At 42.9% G+C, this 17379-nt stretch overlaps 1 long non-coding RNA gene across 2 annotated transcripts; it reads right to left on the reverse strand.

Moving 5' to 3' along the window:
• Positions 1-2100: 2100 nt before the first annotated feature.
• Positions 2101-16874, reverse strand: LOC148119781 (uncharacterized). 2 transcript variants are annotated; one of them, XR_015734847.1, is made up of 3 exons: positions 16628-16835; positions 4355-4457; positions 2101-2997 (listed from the first exon to the last, which is right to left on the reverse strand). It is a non-coding gene; the product is annotated as an uncharacterized LOC148119781 (long non-coding RNA). The 2 variants fall into 2 exon arrangements; XR_015734846.1 differs by having other exon boundaries at positions 2101-4457; positions 16628-16874.
• Between the last annotated feature and the right edge of the window lie 505 nt (positions 16875-17379).

Raw genomic sequence — 17379 nt, forward strand, 5'->3', positions numbered from 1 at the left:
CCCAGACTCAGAAAGATGAGCATGGTTTGTACTCACTCATGAGTTGATACTAGTTGTAGAGCAAAGGTTAATAAGTCAATAGTCCACAACCCCAGAGAAGCTAAGTAACAAGAAGAACCATAAAAGAAACACATATAGATTCCCCTGAAAAGGGGAAATAGACAAGATCTCCTGAGAAAATTGGGAGCATGGGCATGGGGTAAGAAGGGAGCGTAGTAAGGGAGGAGGAGGGGAAAAGAGGAGGGAGGAAGAGAACTTGAAGGAACTGGATAGTCAAGATGAGGAAAGACAGAGATGGAGGGTAAGGAAAGAGATATCTTGATTGTGGGAGCCATTATGGGGCTAGCAAGAAACCTGGTGCTAGAGAAATTTCAAGGAATCCACAAGAATTACCCCAGCTAAGACTCTAAGCATTTGTGGAGAGTGTGCCTGAACTGACCTTGTTCTGTAGTCTGATTGGTGACTATCTTAAATGTCACCATAGAACCTTTATCCAGCAAGTGATGGAATCAGAGGCAGAGAACCACAGTGAAGCACTGGGCTGACTTCCCAAAGTCCAGTCTTAGAGTGAGATGAGTGAGAATAATTGGAAAGGCATCAAGACTATGATGAGGATACTCACTGAAACAGCTTACCTGAGTTAATGGGATTTCACCAACTCTGGCCAGATGGGAAAGGAACCAGCAGACGATCAAACTAGGCCCTGGGAATGTGAGTGATTATTGCGTGACTGGGGTAGACAGTGGAGCCACTGGCAGCGGGACCAGGATTTATTCTTACTGTTTATATGGGTTTTTTGGAACCCATTCTCTTTGGTGGGATACCTTGCTCATCCTCAATATAGTATGGAGGGCCTTGGTCCTTCCTCAAAGAAGTGTGCCTTACCCTCTCTGAGGAGTGGATGGCAGGGGAGGAAGAAGGCATGGGAGGAAGGGAGGAAGTAGGAATTGGGATTGGTATGTAAAATGAAAAGAGATAGATTTTTAAATAAAATAAAAAAGAAATTTAAGAAGATATTGTAACAAATTATCCAGAATTTGAGTTGCTTGTATTTTTCCAATGTTATGACAGCAGATTCTATTAGCCACTTTCTTCAGTGATGAACTGTTGGGGACCATATGAAAGAAGTAGCAATCAACTTTGGAAGTCACAGAGAGTGGCCCATCAGTCAATGTAAACCAGTTTGGTGTTTTTGGAGAGGTAGAGTACCAAGGACTACATTTCCTGAGAGCCTCATGCATTATTGAGCACACTACTGCTTATTTTTCTCACAGTCATCATGCCCTTCATAATCTATGAGTTGTATGAAAACTCTAAGGGGGTTTTTGGCCCCTCACTGGTCACTGTCATTGATATTTACAATAAGAGTGATTGGCTTTTTCAAAGCATTGTTGCTGGAGCAGATTAATGATTCAATCACCCCCTCAAATTTAATTTAGAGATGTTGATTGCTAGTAAAGTTAGGTTAAGATGTTTTTGTTGATGGCTTTCATGTATAAAATCTTAGGGAACAATTTAAAGTTTAAAGAGCCATGCTTTCAATAGTTGAGTGAGGAGTTCATTGAAGTCAAAGAACAAGAACAAAGACAATCCGGTTATTATGAGCTGGCATGCCTTTCTTGCTAAAAATGGGTTAGTGAGTAAAAACAATAATTAACTTCCTGTACCCATTTTTGTCCTCAGCTTTCTGGTATGATTTAATAAGAAATTGTTGATGAGCGGGTATGCAACTGTAAGGACTTAAAGTAGTAACAATTGATTTTTTGTAAATAAAGGTTTAGGTCTGTGATTCTTTTTTAACTTTTATTTATTATTATTATTATTATTAAAAATTTTCACCTTCTCCCCTCCTCCCATTTACCTACCCCTCCCCCCATTCCCTCTACCCCTTCCTCTCCAGTCCTAAGAGCAGTCAGCGTTCCCTGCTCTGTGGGAAGTCCAAGGTCCTCCCCACTCCATCCAGTTCTAGGAAGGTGAGCATCCAAACAGACTAGGTTCTCACAAAGCCAGTACATGTAGTAGAATCAAAACCCAGTGCCATTGTCCTTGACTTCTCTGTCACAACTGCCTTGACCAGCAAGGAAGACGCAACACTGGAGCTCCTCTTGCAAGCAGTTTACTCAGGACTTTGTTACAATAATTTCTCTCTCCGGGCAAGCTCCTCCCAGCCCTTAAGTAGCCCTGGGCAGCCAATCCTGGATTGCCACGTGGGCACTGTCCATAGGTCCACTTATACGCAAGCAGCTTACGATCATCGAGTGATCCTGGCCTTAGCCAAATAAGGTGTTGTTTACCACTGAGAGCACTTGCTTTCAGGATCGCGGAAGGTGGAAGCCGGTGCCATCTTTTAGGTGTGGCTCCACTCAGCTCTCTACAGTTCCCCCTTTTTTTGTTTTAAAAGCAACAGGCAAAAGTAGAGGTCTGATCTCTGTTAAAAATGAAGCATGTACTATTGTTTATCCAGGTGTCCTCTACCCAGAAAACACTAGAACCACTTGGAGCCATTTTTACAGAGGTGGGAGTTAGGCACCGACCCATGTGCAATCAGACTTGCTCTTCTTGAGGTAGATGTAATTACCCTCAAGTGCAGTGTGCAAACCTCGCATCCTGTGCTTATATATCTTTTAAAGTAGTTAACCAAACTTGGAGAAACTGTCCTGCTTCAATAGCCGTGAAGGCTTGAATGATCATTGCTGCATTGCGACGTTGTGAGGCTCTCATGCGACAAATGCACCACAGACATACTAGGGAGGCAAGCACCATTAGGCCTATCAGGGCTCCTATTCCCACCCACTCCTTAAAATAACTAAAAGTTCATTTCAGCATATTAAGAAAAGCATTAGCAGTAGGTAATTCCAGCCGTGTGGAAATAATCAGGGAAATAATCTGGTTGATCAAGGTGTCCGTCAGGTTCTCAAACTCCTTGCTCCAGTTCCCTGGAGGTACGTGCTCAGCTGCCGGCTCAGGTTACCATTCTTTGTAAAATTCTCAGCCAATCTGGAAGTAATGCATAAAGAGGAGAGGGAATGAATACATCCTACACTAGTTAAGGTTACTAAATCATCCACTTGCTCATGCAAGAGATCTACTCTTTGGTTTACTGTCAAAATGCCAGCTTTTAAATGACCATCGATAGATTTCAAAGTGGTCATTGTGGAGGCTGTCCTTTCCATGATTTCATTAACTGTCTCTGCAATCTGAGTTGTTGCAGCAATGGCAACAACAGCTGTCATGGCAGCTGCAACAGATACAGCAATTGCGAAGACTAGGGCTGCTGTTATCCCAAAGTCTCGTTTTGTTCTGAGCAAATGAGTGATTGGGAAGGTATCAGTATCAACTCTGACTGGGATGGGAACATATGTGGGAACTCTCATCATCACAGCTGTGTTATAAGTACCATTCCAGCATTGACTTGCGAGGCAACCTGCCTTAGAGGAATTACAATAGATCACATCCTCTGTGGCATTGGTAATATTAGTCAGCAAAAAGAAGAAGGGTGCCTTTAAGCACACTGGACTGGCAGAAATGGTAAGGTTGTTCATCATTTTATTTATAGCAACATTTGAAAGAACTCCTTTCGTATCTCGGCTGGCAGAGATGTTAAGTAGCCGGACAGTCAAATTACAAAGGGCAGCAAAAGGCTCTAGGGATGAAAAGGGCCCTCTTTCATTAGAAAGAATCCATTGAAACCAGAGCCAAGTATTTTTCTTATTAGTTTTCTGATTAGTCCAATTAGCAAGATTAAAGGAATATCTTCCTAAAGGAGGGGTAAATTCAAAACTTGGTGCAATCTGCTTTGACTTATGATCTGGGCTTTGACATGGTGTCCAATGAGAGGGGTACCCTAAATTAGGAGCACAATAAGGTAATACTTATCGAGCGGTGGAATTCCCTAATCCAAAGCGTGAACTTGAAGGCCGAAGCCCTTCCATCAACATCAATAAGGTAGTAATAATTGTGGCATTACTACTGTTTTTACCACTGCCTGTGCCTGAGGACACACCCGTATTTATTGTTTTCAGTGCTCCCGTGAGCATGGTGAAAGGCACATGATTATCGGTCAACGGGTCAAGCCAATTACCTACTGAGCTATTTTTCAACCATATACATGGGTTAGAATTATTTTCAAGAGAAAAACATAAGGCTCCTTGAGGAGGAACATCAGTTGCATTATACATAGCCATGCTAGGGTCTAAATTTATGCAGGGTAAGCCTAATTCACAACTAGTGGGAAAAAAGACAGGTAAAACTTTTGACGTAGATGGATAGGTATAGGAATTGGTCATGCTTTTGCTATGGCCCACAAGATTTATTCATTGGCCTGGATCAACAACGGGGACATCAGGACCGTCACCATCAGTAGGATCACAGTCTGAGGCTTCATCTTGCTTGTCATTCCTCTGCACTTGTACTTTTCTCACCAAGCGCTCTGGTACCCAAATAGGGTCCAAATGATCCTGTGGAAAAACACAAACAGAGCCTCATACCCATGCCAGCATGGGATCAGGGCCATGCCAGACCCCTGTCAGAGCGTCCTTCCATTTTATCAATCCTTTTAAAGGACTGGATGGGCAAGAATGCCTGTCCGCTGCAGACTGATTGGTATTATTCAAATTTTAAAAATTAAGTGTAAACAAGGCTAAGGAAAGTCTATTCTTGGGGGTCTGTTGATGACCTATTCCCCCTTTTTGTTTTTGAAGCAATTCCTTTAAGGAGCGATGAGCACGCTCTACAATACCTTGGCCTTGTGGATTATAAGGCAGTCCGTGTATGAGTTGAACACCCATGCGTTGGCAGAAGGAGGTGAACTTTTGTCCTGTATAAGTGGGACCATTGTCTGTTTTCAGTTGCTGGGGTTTTCCCCAGGCGGCCCATGCTTCTAGACAATGAGCAATCACTTGGGTTACCTTTTCACCTGTCATGGGTGTGGCATGGATAATGCCAGAGCATGTATCCACGGAGACATGTACGTATTTTACCTTGCCAAACTCAGAGAGATGGGTAACATCCATCTGCCAAAGTCTAAGGGGGAGAAATCCACGCAGATTGACCCCCAAAGTTTGAAGGTGATGATGTATGACACATTGTGGACAATCCACAACCACCTTGCGTGCATCAGCATGGGAAATGGCAAATTTTTGTTTTTGCCATTAACATTAGGGTTTTGGCGTTAACATGAAACTCTTTGTGAAAATCATGAGCCCTCTGCAGGGCAGAGGCAAGAAACATCCATTCTTGTCTGGTACACTGATCAACCTTGTCATTGCCAGCAGCCAGAGGGCCTGGCAAACCTATATGTGCACGAATGTGCTGTACAAAGAAAGGATTCTTACGTTGCCAGAGTAATAGCTGTAATTGTGTAAATAGCCTATGTACTAGGCTGGAGGATTTAATAGGTTCAGCGCACTCAAGGTATTTTAAGGCGTTAACAACATAACAAGAATCCGAAATTAAATTAAATGTAAATAGACAGGATTTAAACACCTCAACCACAATTGCTAGCTCCACTTGCTGAGGAGCTCCAGGAGAAAACTGATATTTAACAGGTTCTGCGGAGTCCACCATGTAAGTACCACAGCCAGTCTTAGATCCATCTGTAAATATAACACTGGCTCCTGGAATGTGCCGTAAGGCAGTGATTTTTGGAAAGACTACCGGATGTTCTTTAGAAAAGGTTAACAGTGGATGCTTAGGAAAATGACAATTGATGCACGCAGAATAGGAGCACCGTAAAATAGCCCAATCATCAATAGTGGCACATAAAATATTAACTTGATTAGTATCATATGGGGTGACTATTACACATGGTGCAACTCCAAAACGTTGCAGGCAAATTTGAATGCCTTGCTGAGCGAGCAAAGTGACAGCAATAGGATAATATTCTATGGATTTTGCGGGGGAAATCCTGGGATGAATCCAAAGTAATGGTCCTTGCTGCCACAGAATACCTGTGGGTTGTAGATTAGTGGGTAAAATGCATAAAGCAATATCCTTTTCAGCCTGCACCCGTTTTAAAAAGGCTTTAGATAATTTTTCCTCTACAAGAGAGAGTGCTTGAGGGCTTCACTGGTTAATTGTCTGGGAGAATCTAGAGCTACATCACCAACTAAAACATCATACAATGGTTTTAACTCATAATTTGCCATGCCCAAACTGCCCCTAATCCAATTTATATCTCCCAATAATTTTTAAAAATCATTTAATGTATGCAAATGATCTTTTCTTAATTCTACCTTTTGTGGTATAATTTGATTATATGTTATTTTAGAGCCTAAATAATTTACTAGCTCATCTTGTTGAACCTTTTCTGGAGCTATACATAGACCCTTCCTTTGTAATACTCCTACCAAAACACTGTATGCCTCATGCAAAGTTTGCTCTTTCTTTGCTGCCAGGAGAATATCATCCATATAATGGAGACATTTCACAGTTGGAAAATGAGCCCATTAGGGCTCCAAAGCAGCAGCTACAAATAATTGACACATACTAGGACTATTGGCCATACCCTGAGGTAGGATAATCCATTGATAACTTTTATCAGGTTCCTCATGGTTGACTGATGGTAAGGTAAAGGCAAATCTTTCACTGTCCTTGCTATTTAAAGGGATGGAAAAGAAACCATCTTTTATGTCTACTACTATAATGGGCCAACTCTCTGGTAATGCAGATAGCAAGGGGAGGCCACGTTGAACAGGCCCCATAATTTTCATCTGTGCATTTATAGCATGAAGATCATGTAATAATCTCCATTTTCCAGACTTCTTTTTTATAACAAAAATAGGAGTATTCCAAGGGGAGAGGGAGGTTTCTATATGCCCTTCCTCTAGCTGTTCTTGCACTAAATGATGGGCTGGTTGTAGTTTTTCAGAAGATAGTGGCCACTGAGGAACCCACATTGGCTCTTCCATTTTCCAGGAAATGGGAATTCCTTCCTTAGCGGCCCCTAAGAAAAACCCAACTCTTGTCTGGGTTTTCTTGGTTTTGCCTCTATAGGATCCTTCTGTCCCTGCAAGAATTATCCCAGGCCAAACTCAGGATGGCAGCCCATGCTTTTCATAATAGCTTGAGTCTTATCAGAATATTCATTACTTAACTTAAACCCCATAGATTTCATAATATCTCTTCCCCATAATGATACTGGGAGCTCTAAGACATATGGCTGTATTTGTCCGGAGTGTCCTTCATCTTGCCAAGTTAACAAGCTTGCACTAACATCAGGGGCTTTTGCATACCCCAGTCCTTGTAAAGTATGCATAGAGGCCTGGACGGGCCACCCGCACGGCCAATCCTTGCTAGCTATAATACTTTTGCCTGCTCCAGTGTCCAGGAGCCCTGTAATCTTGGTGCCATTAATAGTCAATTTTAAGGTAGGCCTCTGATCTAAACTCAAAGACAGGAAGGTAAGATCTGTTCCTGAGGAGCCAAATCCTTGACTACCTCTCTCTCTGTTCCGTGCTGGAAATCTATCATGAAAGCTGGGCAGGATAACAAACTGTGCAATTCGATCACCTGGAGATATGGCACTAATACCCTTGGGTGACTCCACCATGATTTTAACAATGCCTGTATAGTCTGGATCAATTATTCTGGGATAAACCCGTAGACCTCTCAAAGTAGTAGATGACCTGCCAATCAATAACCCTACTGTGCCTGGTTGGAGGGGGCATTGAAAGTCAGAGTCTATCATTTGAATTCCCATTACAGGGGTTGATATGAGCATGGTGGTGGCATGGAGGTTCAATCCTGCTGAACCCGCAGTGGCTCTCCGCGGTTCTGTGGGTGTCTGAATGCCGGCCATTGCTCCAGTTTCCCTTCTTATACCTGCTCCTCCATTGCCCCATATATTTGAGGGCCCTGAGGCTGAGGGCCCCGCTGTCCGTTTTTTGACCTAGCATTAGGTTCGAGGGGTCGTTCGTTGATATCCTTGATGGATCTGTACTCATTGGCCCAATGTTTTCCTTTCTTGCATTTGGGGCATATCCCTGGATTTTAATTCTGGCTAATTCCTGGTCTCTGGGTATTCCCCTGCTGAGCATTTCCTCCTTGAGTGCAGTTGCGCTTAATGTGGCCTGGCTTACCACATCGAAAGCAAGTTCCTGCATTGCCCCCATTTTTGCTCAATCTAAGTACTGCAGCTGCCAGTCCGGCATTGGTTAATGGACGTCCTAATTCTCTACACGCTCTCATCCAGACTTCTAATCCTCTATTTTTCTTTGGGGTGATAGCCGCTCTGCACTCCTGGGTACATTGTTCATACACTAGCAGCTTGACAAACGGCATAGTGGTGTCCAGGTCACCAAAGATCTTTCCTGCCACTTCTACCATCCTAGCCACATAATCAGAAAAAGGCTCCATAGGTCCTTGAAGGATCTTAGTCAAATTACCAATTACCTCCCCTTTATTAGGTAAGGTCTTCCATGCTCTTGTGGCAATGTTATTAATCTGATCATACACTTGAGGAGGATATCCATTTTGCTGGCTGGCAAACCTGCCTTGTCCAAGCAACATGTCTGTGTCCCAGACTGCTTGTGTCCCTCCAGCTGCTAGATTTATTGCAGCCTGAGCATTGGCCAATTCAATTAAAAGAGCTTTCCAATGTAGATACTGGCCAGGGGACAAACATGCTCGTGCTAGGTTCATCCAATCAGCTGGAGTCATGGCGTATCTATGTAGAGCTTCCACTTGGGCCACCGCAAAGACGGCTGTAGTGCCATAAGACCAGACAGATTCTTGCAATGTCTTGATGACCTTAAAATCCAAAGGCTCATGGAATCGATTGCCTTGCGGATCCTGAAATACAGGAAATGCTGAGGCTGTCATCATTTCTGACCTGACTTCTCTCCATACCTTAGGATTGAAAGAAATCCCTCCCTCTGCTCCTATAACCTCCGGATACGGGGACGGAGCTGAAGGGGTTACAGTCCTGCGCATGCCTTTAGATGTCTTATTTTTTCTCTCCGTTTCCCTTTTTCTTGGAGACTTTCATTCTTTTTAATGTTTTCCTTAGGGTTTCTCTATCTTCTTCATCCATTTCTGTCTCTGTGTCTGGTGTCTCTGGGTCTGGCCCTGTCTCTGAGCTCGCGGAGATAGAAGAGTCTGATTCCTTCAATTCTGACAGGCTAGGATATAATCGACCCTTTTGCTTTTCCTGGGTCCTTTTCTTCTTCCCTCTACCTGAATCTGTATCAGATGCCACATCAGACTTTACCTTTTTAGAGGCTGCCGTTTCTGAAGCTGCCCTCTCTGAGTGTTCCTCCTGTAATATCTCTAAGGCTGCTTGGCCATTTTCTACTGCTTCACTGCACTTTCAATCCTCGAGGCAGCTTTTCACTAATTTCCAGACAAGTCTTACTCCAGCCTTGAGCATTCCATGTTCTGCAGCAAACTCAAGGTCTCTACCTAGATTTTCCCATGACAGAGTCATAAGCTTCCCGGAGACAACAAACCAAGGTGCAGTGGTATCACATTCCTCCAGGAACCTCTCTAAGGTACTTTCTTAAGTTTTAGATTTCTTGAACGAAGCAGCTCGTTCAAAGCCAGAAAAATTGGGTGAGAAGGAGAATTCCCCATGTCTATTCACTGAGGATTCTCTATACACTCCCTACAGCAATAAGTAAAAATGATGAACCAGAACACTGTATTCAAGAATACCCAAGCTGCTAAAAGCAAGTAGTAATCCATCAACAGTATCCAGCAATTTTACTGCCAGTCTAGCGAACCAAATGTACTCTACAAACTTGTAGCCCGTCAGCTGTAGTAGGCTTTACTTTCACTTTCTTTTTTTTTTTGAAAGTAATTCTATTAAATTATAAAAGTTTCCATTTCCGCCCCTCTTCCCAACACCCTCCCACTCCCCCCACTCCCTCTCCTCCTCCCTCTTCATCCCTTAGGGCAGTCAGGGTTTCCTGCCCTGTGGGAAGTTCAAGTTCCTCCCCACTCCCTCCAGGTCCAGGAAGGTGAGTATACAAACAGACTGGATCCCCAAAATCCAGTATATGCAGAGGAAACAAGTCCCAGTGTCATAGTCAATGGCTTTTCAGAAAGACTTCGGGCCAGCCACATTCAGAGAATCCGGTCAAATTCCGAGAATCTGGTTAGATCACGTCCTCGTTCAGTCCCAGTCCAACTGACCTTGGTAAACTCTCATTAGATCCGTCCCCTTGTATCAGTGGGTGAGAGCATTCCTCACAGTCCTGATTTCCTTTTTCATGTTCTTCCTCCTTCTGCTCCTCATTTGGACCTTGGGGGGCTCAGTCCAGTGCTCCAATGTGGGTCTCCATCTGTATCGCCATCCATCATCGGAAGAAGGTTCCTCTGATCTTGCCTTCCGTGCTCACGTTCTCTTTAGTTCTGCTCCTCATTTGGACCTTGGGGGGCTCAGTCCGGTGCTCCAATGTGGGTCTCCGTCTGTATCGCCCTCCTTCGCCAGATGAAGGATCTATAGTGATAAGCAAAATATTCATCAGTATGGTTATGTGTCAAGGCCGGTTCAGGAACCCTCTCCTCTGTCCAGAGAACAATCTGGAGATCTCTCCTTGGACCTGGGATCCCATATATAATCAAGTCTCCTGTAAACCCTAAAATGACTCCCTTAGTTGAAATATATTCTTCCCTGATCCCATATTCATCCTTCCTCCCTCCCCCATCCCAGACCACCTAGCTTTACCCATTCATCCCCTACTGCCTTCTCTCTAACCCTCTCCCCTTCCAACAGCCCTCCCCCCCATGCACCCGAGGTTACCTGGGACTCTTGTCTATTTCCTACCTCCTGGCGGATAGCTTAATAATCTTCCTCAGGTTCATCTTCTTATTTCGCTTCTCTAGGATCACGAATAATAGGCTCAAAGACCTTTAATTATGGTTAGAATCCACTTATGAGTGAATACATACCGTGTTCCTCTTTTTGGGTCTGGCTTACCTCACTCAGTAAAGCGTTTTCTATTTCCATCCATTTGCATGCAAAATTCAAGATGTCATTGTTTTTTACCGCTGAGTAAAACTCTAATGTGTATATGTTCCACACCTTTTTTAACCATTCTTCTATTGAGGGGCACCTAGGTTGTTTCCAGGTTCTGGCTATTACAAATAGTGCTGCTATGAACATAGTAGAACAAATGCTTTTGTAGTATGTTAGGGAATCTCTAGGGTATATTCCCAAGAGTGGAATTGCTGGGTCCTGAGGGAGGTTGACTCCCAGTTTCCTGAGAAACCGCCACACTGATTTCCACAGGGGCTGCACAAGTTTGCATTCCCACCAACAATGGATGAGTGTTCCCCTCACCCCACATCCTCTCCAGCATAGGCTATCGTTGGTGTTTTTGACTTTAGCTATTCTGACAGGTGTAGGATGGTATCTCAAAGTGGTTTTGATTTGCATTTCCCTGATCGCTAAGGAGGTTGAGCATGACCTTAAGTGTCTTCTAGCCATTCGAAGTTCATCTGTTGTGAATTCTCTGTTCAGTTCAGTACCCCATTTTTTAATTGGGTTAATTAGCGTTTTAGTGTCTAGTTTCTTGAGTTCTTTGTATATTTTTGAAATCAGACCTTTGTCTGATGAGGGGTTTGTGAAGATCTTCTCCCAGTCAGAAGGCAGCCTTTTTGTCTTAATGACAGTGTCCTTTGCTTTACAGAAGCTTCTCAGTTTCAGGAGGTCCCATTTATTCATTGTTTCTCTTATTGTCTGTGCTGCTGGGGTCCTACTTAGGAAGAGGCCTCCTGTGCCTATATCTTGTAGACTACTTCCCACTTTCTCTTCTATCAGGTTCAAAGTGGACAGATTAATGTTGATGTCTTTAATCCATTTGGACTTGATTTTTGTGCATGGTGATAGATATGGATCTACTTTCATTCTTTTACAGGTTGAGATCCAGTTATGCCAGCACCATTTGTTAAAGATGCTTTCCTTCTTCCATTGTATACCTTTAGCTCCCTTGTCGAAAATCAGGTGTTCATAGGTTTGTGGGTTAATATCTGGGTCTTCTATTCGATTCCATAGGTCGACTTCTCTGTTCTTATGCCAGTACCAAGCTGTTTTCAATACTGTAGCTCTGTAATAGAGTTTGAAGTCAGGGATGGTAATGCCTCCAGAAGTTCTTTTATTGTATAAGATTGTTTTGGCTATCCTGGGTTTTTTGTTTTGCCATATAAACTTGATTATTGTTCTCTCAAGGTCTATGAAGAAGTTTGATGGGATTTTGATGGGGATTGCATTGAATCTATAGATTGCTTTTGGTAGAATTGCCATTTTTACTATGTTGATTCTCCCAATCCAAGAGCAGGGGAGGTCTTTCCATTTTCTGGTATCCTCCTCAATTTCTTTCTTCAAAGACTTAAAGTTCTTGTCAAATAGGTCTTTCACTTCCTTGGTTAGAGTAACCCCAAGATATTTTATGCTATTTGTGGCTATCATGAAAGGTGATGTGTCTCTGATTTCCCTCTCTACTTCTTTATCCTTTGTGTATAGGAGGGCCACTGATTTTTTGGAGTTGATCTTGTATCCTGCCACATTACTAAAGGTGTTTATCAGCTGTAGGAGTTCTTTGGTAGAGTTTTTGGGGTCACTTATGTATACTATCATATCATCAGCAAATAACGAAAGTTTAACTTCATCCTTTCCAATACGAATCCCCTTGATCTCCTTATGTTGTCTTATTGCTATTGCTAGAACTTCAAGCACTATATTGAAGAGGTATGGAGAGAGTGGACAGCCTTGTCGCGTTCCTGATTTTAGTGGAAAGGCTTTGAGTTTCTCTCCATTCAGTTTGATGTTAGCTGTCGGCTTGCTGTATATTGCTTTTATTATATTTAGGTATGATCCTTGTATCCCCAGTCTCTCTCACACCTTTATCATAAATGGGTGTTGAATTTTGTCAAAAGCTTTTTCAGCATCTAGTGAGATGATCATATGGTTTTTTTCTTTTAGTTTATTTATATGATGGATTACATTGATAGATTTGCATATGTTGAACCAGCCCTGCATCTCTGGAATGAAGCCGACTTGATCATAATGGATAATTTTTTTAATGTGTTCTTGGATTCGGTTTGCCAGTATTTTATTGAGAATTTTCGCGTCGATGTTAATGAGTGAGATTGGCTTGTAATTCTCTTTCTTAGTTGTGTCTTTGTGTGGTTTTGGTATTAATGTAACTGTAGCTTCATAAAAGGAGTTAGGCAATGACTCTTCTGTTTCTATATTGTGGTATACGTTAAGGAGTATAGGTATTAGCTCTTCCTGGAAGTTCTGGTAGAATTCTGCATTGAAACCATCTGGTCCTGGGCTTTTTTTTGGTAGGGAGATTTTGATAACAGCTTCTAATTCTTCACGACTAACAGGTCTATTTAGATTGTTCACCTGTTCTTGGTTAAACTTTGGTATATGGTACTTATCTAAAAAAATGTCCATTTCTTTTACATTTTCCAACTTTGTGGCATATAAACTTTCATAGTAAGATCTAATGATTCTCTGAATTTCCTCTGTGTCTGTGGTTATGTCCCCCTTTTCATTTCTGATCTATTAATTTGCATGTTCTCTCTCTGCCGTTTGATTAATTTGGATAGGGGTTTGTCAATCTTGTTGATTTTCTCCAAGAACCAGCTTTTTGATTCATTGATTCTTTGGATTGTTTTCTGTATTTCTATTTTGTTGATTTCAGCCCTCAGTTTGATTATTTCCAGTCTTCTAGACCTCCTGGGTGAGTCAGCTTCTTTTTCTCTAGAGCTTTCAAGTGTGCTGTTAAGTCTCCAATGTGTGCTCTCTCCGTTTTCTTTAATTGGGCACTTAGTGCTATGAACTTTCCTCTTAGCACTGCTTTCATAGTGTCCCATAGGTTTGAGTATGTTGTGTCTTTGTTTTCATTAAATTCAAGGAAGAGTTTAATTTCTTTCTTTATTTCTTCCTTGACCCAGGGGTGATTTAGTAGTTGACTGTTCAACTTCCATGAGTTTGTTGGCTTCCTGGGGGAAGCATTGTTGTTGAATTCTAATTTTAGTCCATGGTGATCTGACAAGACACAGGTGGTTACTAATATTTTTTTGTTCTGTGGAAGTTTGCTTTGTTACCAAGTATGTGGTCAATTTTCGAGAAGGTTCCATGAGCTGCAGAGAAAAAGGTATATTCTTTCTTATTCGGGTGGAGTGTTCTATAGATGTCTGTTAAGTCCATTTGATTCAATACCTCCAATAAATCTCTTAATTCTCTGTTTGGTTTCTGTCTGATTGATCTGTCCATTGGTGAGAGAGGAGTGTTGAAGTCTCCTACTATTAGTGTGTGTGGTTTGATGACTGCCTTGAGTTCTAGAAGAGTTTCTTTTACATATGTGGGTGCCTTTATATTAGGAGCATAGATATTCAGGATTGAGACTTCCTCCTGATGACTTGTTCCAGTTATGAGTATGAAATGTCCATCTCCATTTCTTCTGATTGATTTTAGTTTGAAGTCGATTTTGTTAGATATTAGAATGGCCACACCCGCTTGTTTCTTAGGTCCATTTGCTTGGAAAACCTTTTCCCAACCCTTTACTCTGAGTAGGTGTCTGTCTTTGTGGTTGAGGTGTGTTTCTTGTAAACAGCAGAATGTTGGATCCTGTTTTCGTATCCAATCTCTAAGTCTGTGCCTCTTTATAGGTGAATTGAGTCCATTGATATTAAGTGATATTAATGACCAGTGGTTGTTGACTCCGGTCATTTTTTTTTTTAGGTAGTAGAGTGTATGTGTTTTCCTTCTTTGATTTGTGCTTGTGAATGGTCGCTAGATGTTTGAGTTATTGTAGGCAGTGTTGGGAATATTGGATTCCTTTGGTAGTGATTTTCCTTCTAATATTCTCTGTAAGGCTGGATTAGTAGCTACGTATTGTTTAAATTTGTTTTTATCCTGGAATATTTTGTTTTCTCTGTTGATAGTGAACGATAGCTTGGCTGGGTATAGTAGTCTGGGTTTGCATCCTTGGTCTCTTAGTTTCTGCAGTACCTCTATCCAGGATCTTCTGGCTTTCATGGTTTCCATAGAGAAGTCCGGTGTAAGCCTGATAGGTTTACCTTTATAAGTTACTTGACCTTTTTCCTTTGCAGCTCTTAAAATTTTTTCTTTAATCTGTATGTTTTGTGTTTTGATTATTATATGGCGAGGGGATGTTTTTTTCTGATCCAGTCTATTCGGTGTTCTGTATGCTTCTTGAACCTTCATAGGAATGTCGTTCTTTAGGTTTGGAAAGTTTTCTTCTATAATTTTGTTGAATATATTTTCTGGGCCTTTGATCTGCAGTTCTTCTCTTTCTTCAATCCCTATTATTCTTAGATTTGGTTTTTTTATTGTGTCCCAGATTTCCTGAATGTTTTGTGAAGAGAATTTGTTGGATTTGCCGTTTTCTTTGACCAGAGCATTTATTTTTTCTATGGTATCTTCAGATTCTGAGATTCGTTCTTCTATCTCTTGTATTCTATTGGTTATGCTTGATTCTGTAGTCTCCGTTCGTTTACATAGGTTTTCCATATCCAGCCGGTTCTCGGTTTGTGTTTTCTTCATTGCCTCCATTTCAGTTTTCAATTCTTGAACTGTTTCCTTTACTTGTTTGATTGTTTTCCCTTGGTTTCTCAGGGTCTCATTCACAGATTTACTTAGTTCTTCAAACTTTTTGTTATATTTCTCATCTATTTCTATACTCATTTCTTCAAACTTTTTGTTATATTTCTCATCCAATTCTTTAAGGGAGTTATTCATATCCTGTTTAAGGGACTCTATTGCTTTCATAATGACACTTTTTTCCACTTCTTCTGGGTTAAGGTGTTCAAGTCCTTCTGTTGTAGTGTCCTTGGGATCTGGTATTTTCATGTTGTTTTTCAGATTGTTGGATGAGGTCTTGCCTTGGCGTCTGCCCATCTCTTACTTCAAATGTTCTCTATTGGAACTTCTGTTACCGGGTCAGGTTCCCTTCTTGGGCAGGGACTTCACTGACAGAATGCCCACCTTTCCTCAGGCAGGCTATTGAAGCACAGGCACTCCCTCTTTCCGGGATGCACTTACAATGCAGGCTCAGCTTGCAAGGCAGCTGAGTTGGAAAAATTTTATGGCCCGAGGGGGAAGGGAGAAATATAGGAATTTGTACCTGGATGGGAGCTGGGATGGCAGGCAGGAGGGGGTAGCCAGCACTGTAGGGCGACCTGGGCGTCTATGGGGTCGGGGAACGCCCAAGCTCCTCCTTGCCGGGACCCTGCCATGGCCCGAAGCAAACTCACCCCACCGATGGCCCTCTGCTAGAAGTCAGGGCCCCTGCTGGTCAGGAATGTGGCTGAGCTGGCACCTGGTCCACCTGTCCTCAGGGAGGCCTTTAAGACCCAGGAACTGCCTCCAGCCAGGCTGCGCCTACAGCCCAGGCCCAGCTCGCAAGGCAGCTGCAGCTGAGCTGGGGAAATTTTATGGCCCCAGGGGGAAGGGAGAAATATAGGAATTCGTACCTGGATGGGAGCTGGGATGGCAGGCGGGAGGGGGTAGCCAGCACTGCAGGGCGACCTCAGCATCTATCTACTTTCACTTTCGATTTGTCCGCTCCAGTCGCGGCTCTACTTCCCCGCTCTCCCTTTGTTTACAGGCGAAAGCAAATAACCCGCTTTGGTCCTGGATCCCCAATCTTACCTTGAGGACTTACCGGTGCACCCCCGACTGCTGCAAGTTCTGGGCTCCAGGGAGAGGAGAGGAGAATCCCCTTATGGGCCACCACTTGTCGCGACTGCCTCGATCAGCAAGGAAGATGCAACACCGGAGCTCTTCTTGCCAGCAGTTTACTCAGGACCTTGTTACAATAGTTTCTCTCTCCGGGCAAGCTCCTCCCAGCCCTTAAGTAGCCCTGGGCAGCCAACCCTGGATTGCCACGTGGGCACTGTCCATAGGTCCATTTATACGCAAGAGGCTTACAATCATCTAGCGATCCTGGCCTTAGCCAAATAAGGTGTTGTTTACTACTGAAAGCACTCGCTATCAGGATCACGGAAGGCGGAAGCAACTTATGATCATCGCATGATCCTGGCCTTAGCCAAATAAGGTGTTGTTTACCACTGAGAGCACTCGCTTTCGGGATCACGGAAGGCAGAAGCCGGCGCCATCTTTTAGGTGTGGCTCCATGCAGCTCTCTACACTTCTCAGTCAGTCCTCCTTGTCAGCCACCTTCTGAGAGTCTGGTTTGATCATATGCTCCTTCAGTCCCAGTCCAGCTTACCTTGGCAAGTCCCCATTAGATCAGCCCCACCATCACAGTGGGTGTGCACACCCCTCGCAGTCCTGACTTCCTTACTCATGTTCTCCCTCCTTCTACTCCTCATAAGGACCTTGAGAGCTCAGTCCAGTGCTCCAATTTGGGTCTCTGTCTCTATCTCCATCCATCACCAGAT

Source organism: Myodes glareolus, chromosome 14 (assembly GCF_982192425.1).
Source record: "Myodes glareolus chromosome 14, mMyoGla1.1, whole genome shotgun sequence".
NCBI classification, from domain to species: Eukaryota; Metazoa; Chordata; class Mammalia; order Rodentia; family Cricetidae; genus Myodes; species Myodes glareolus.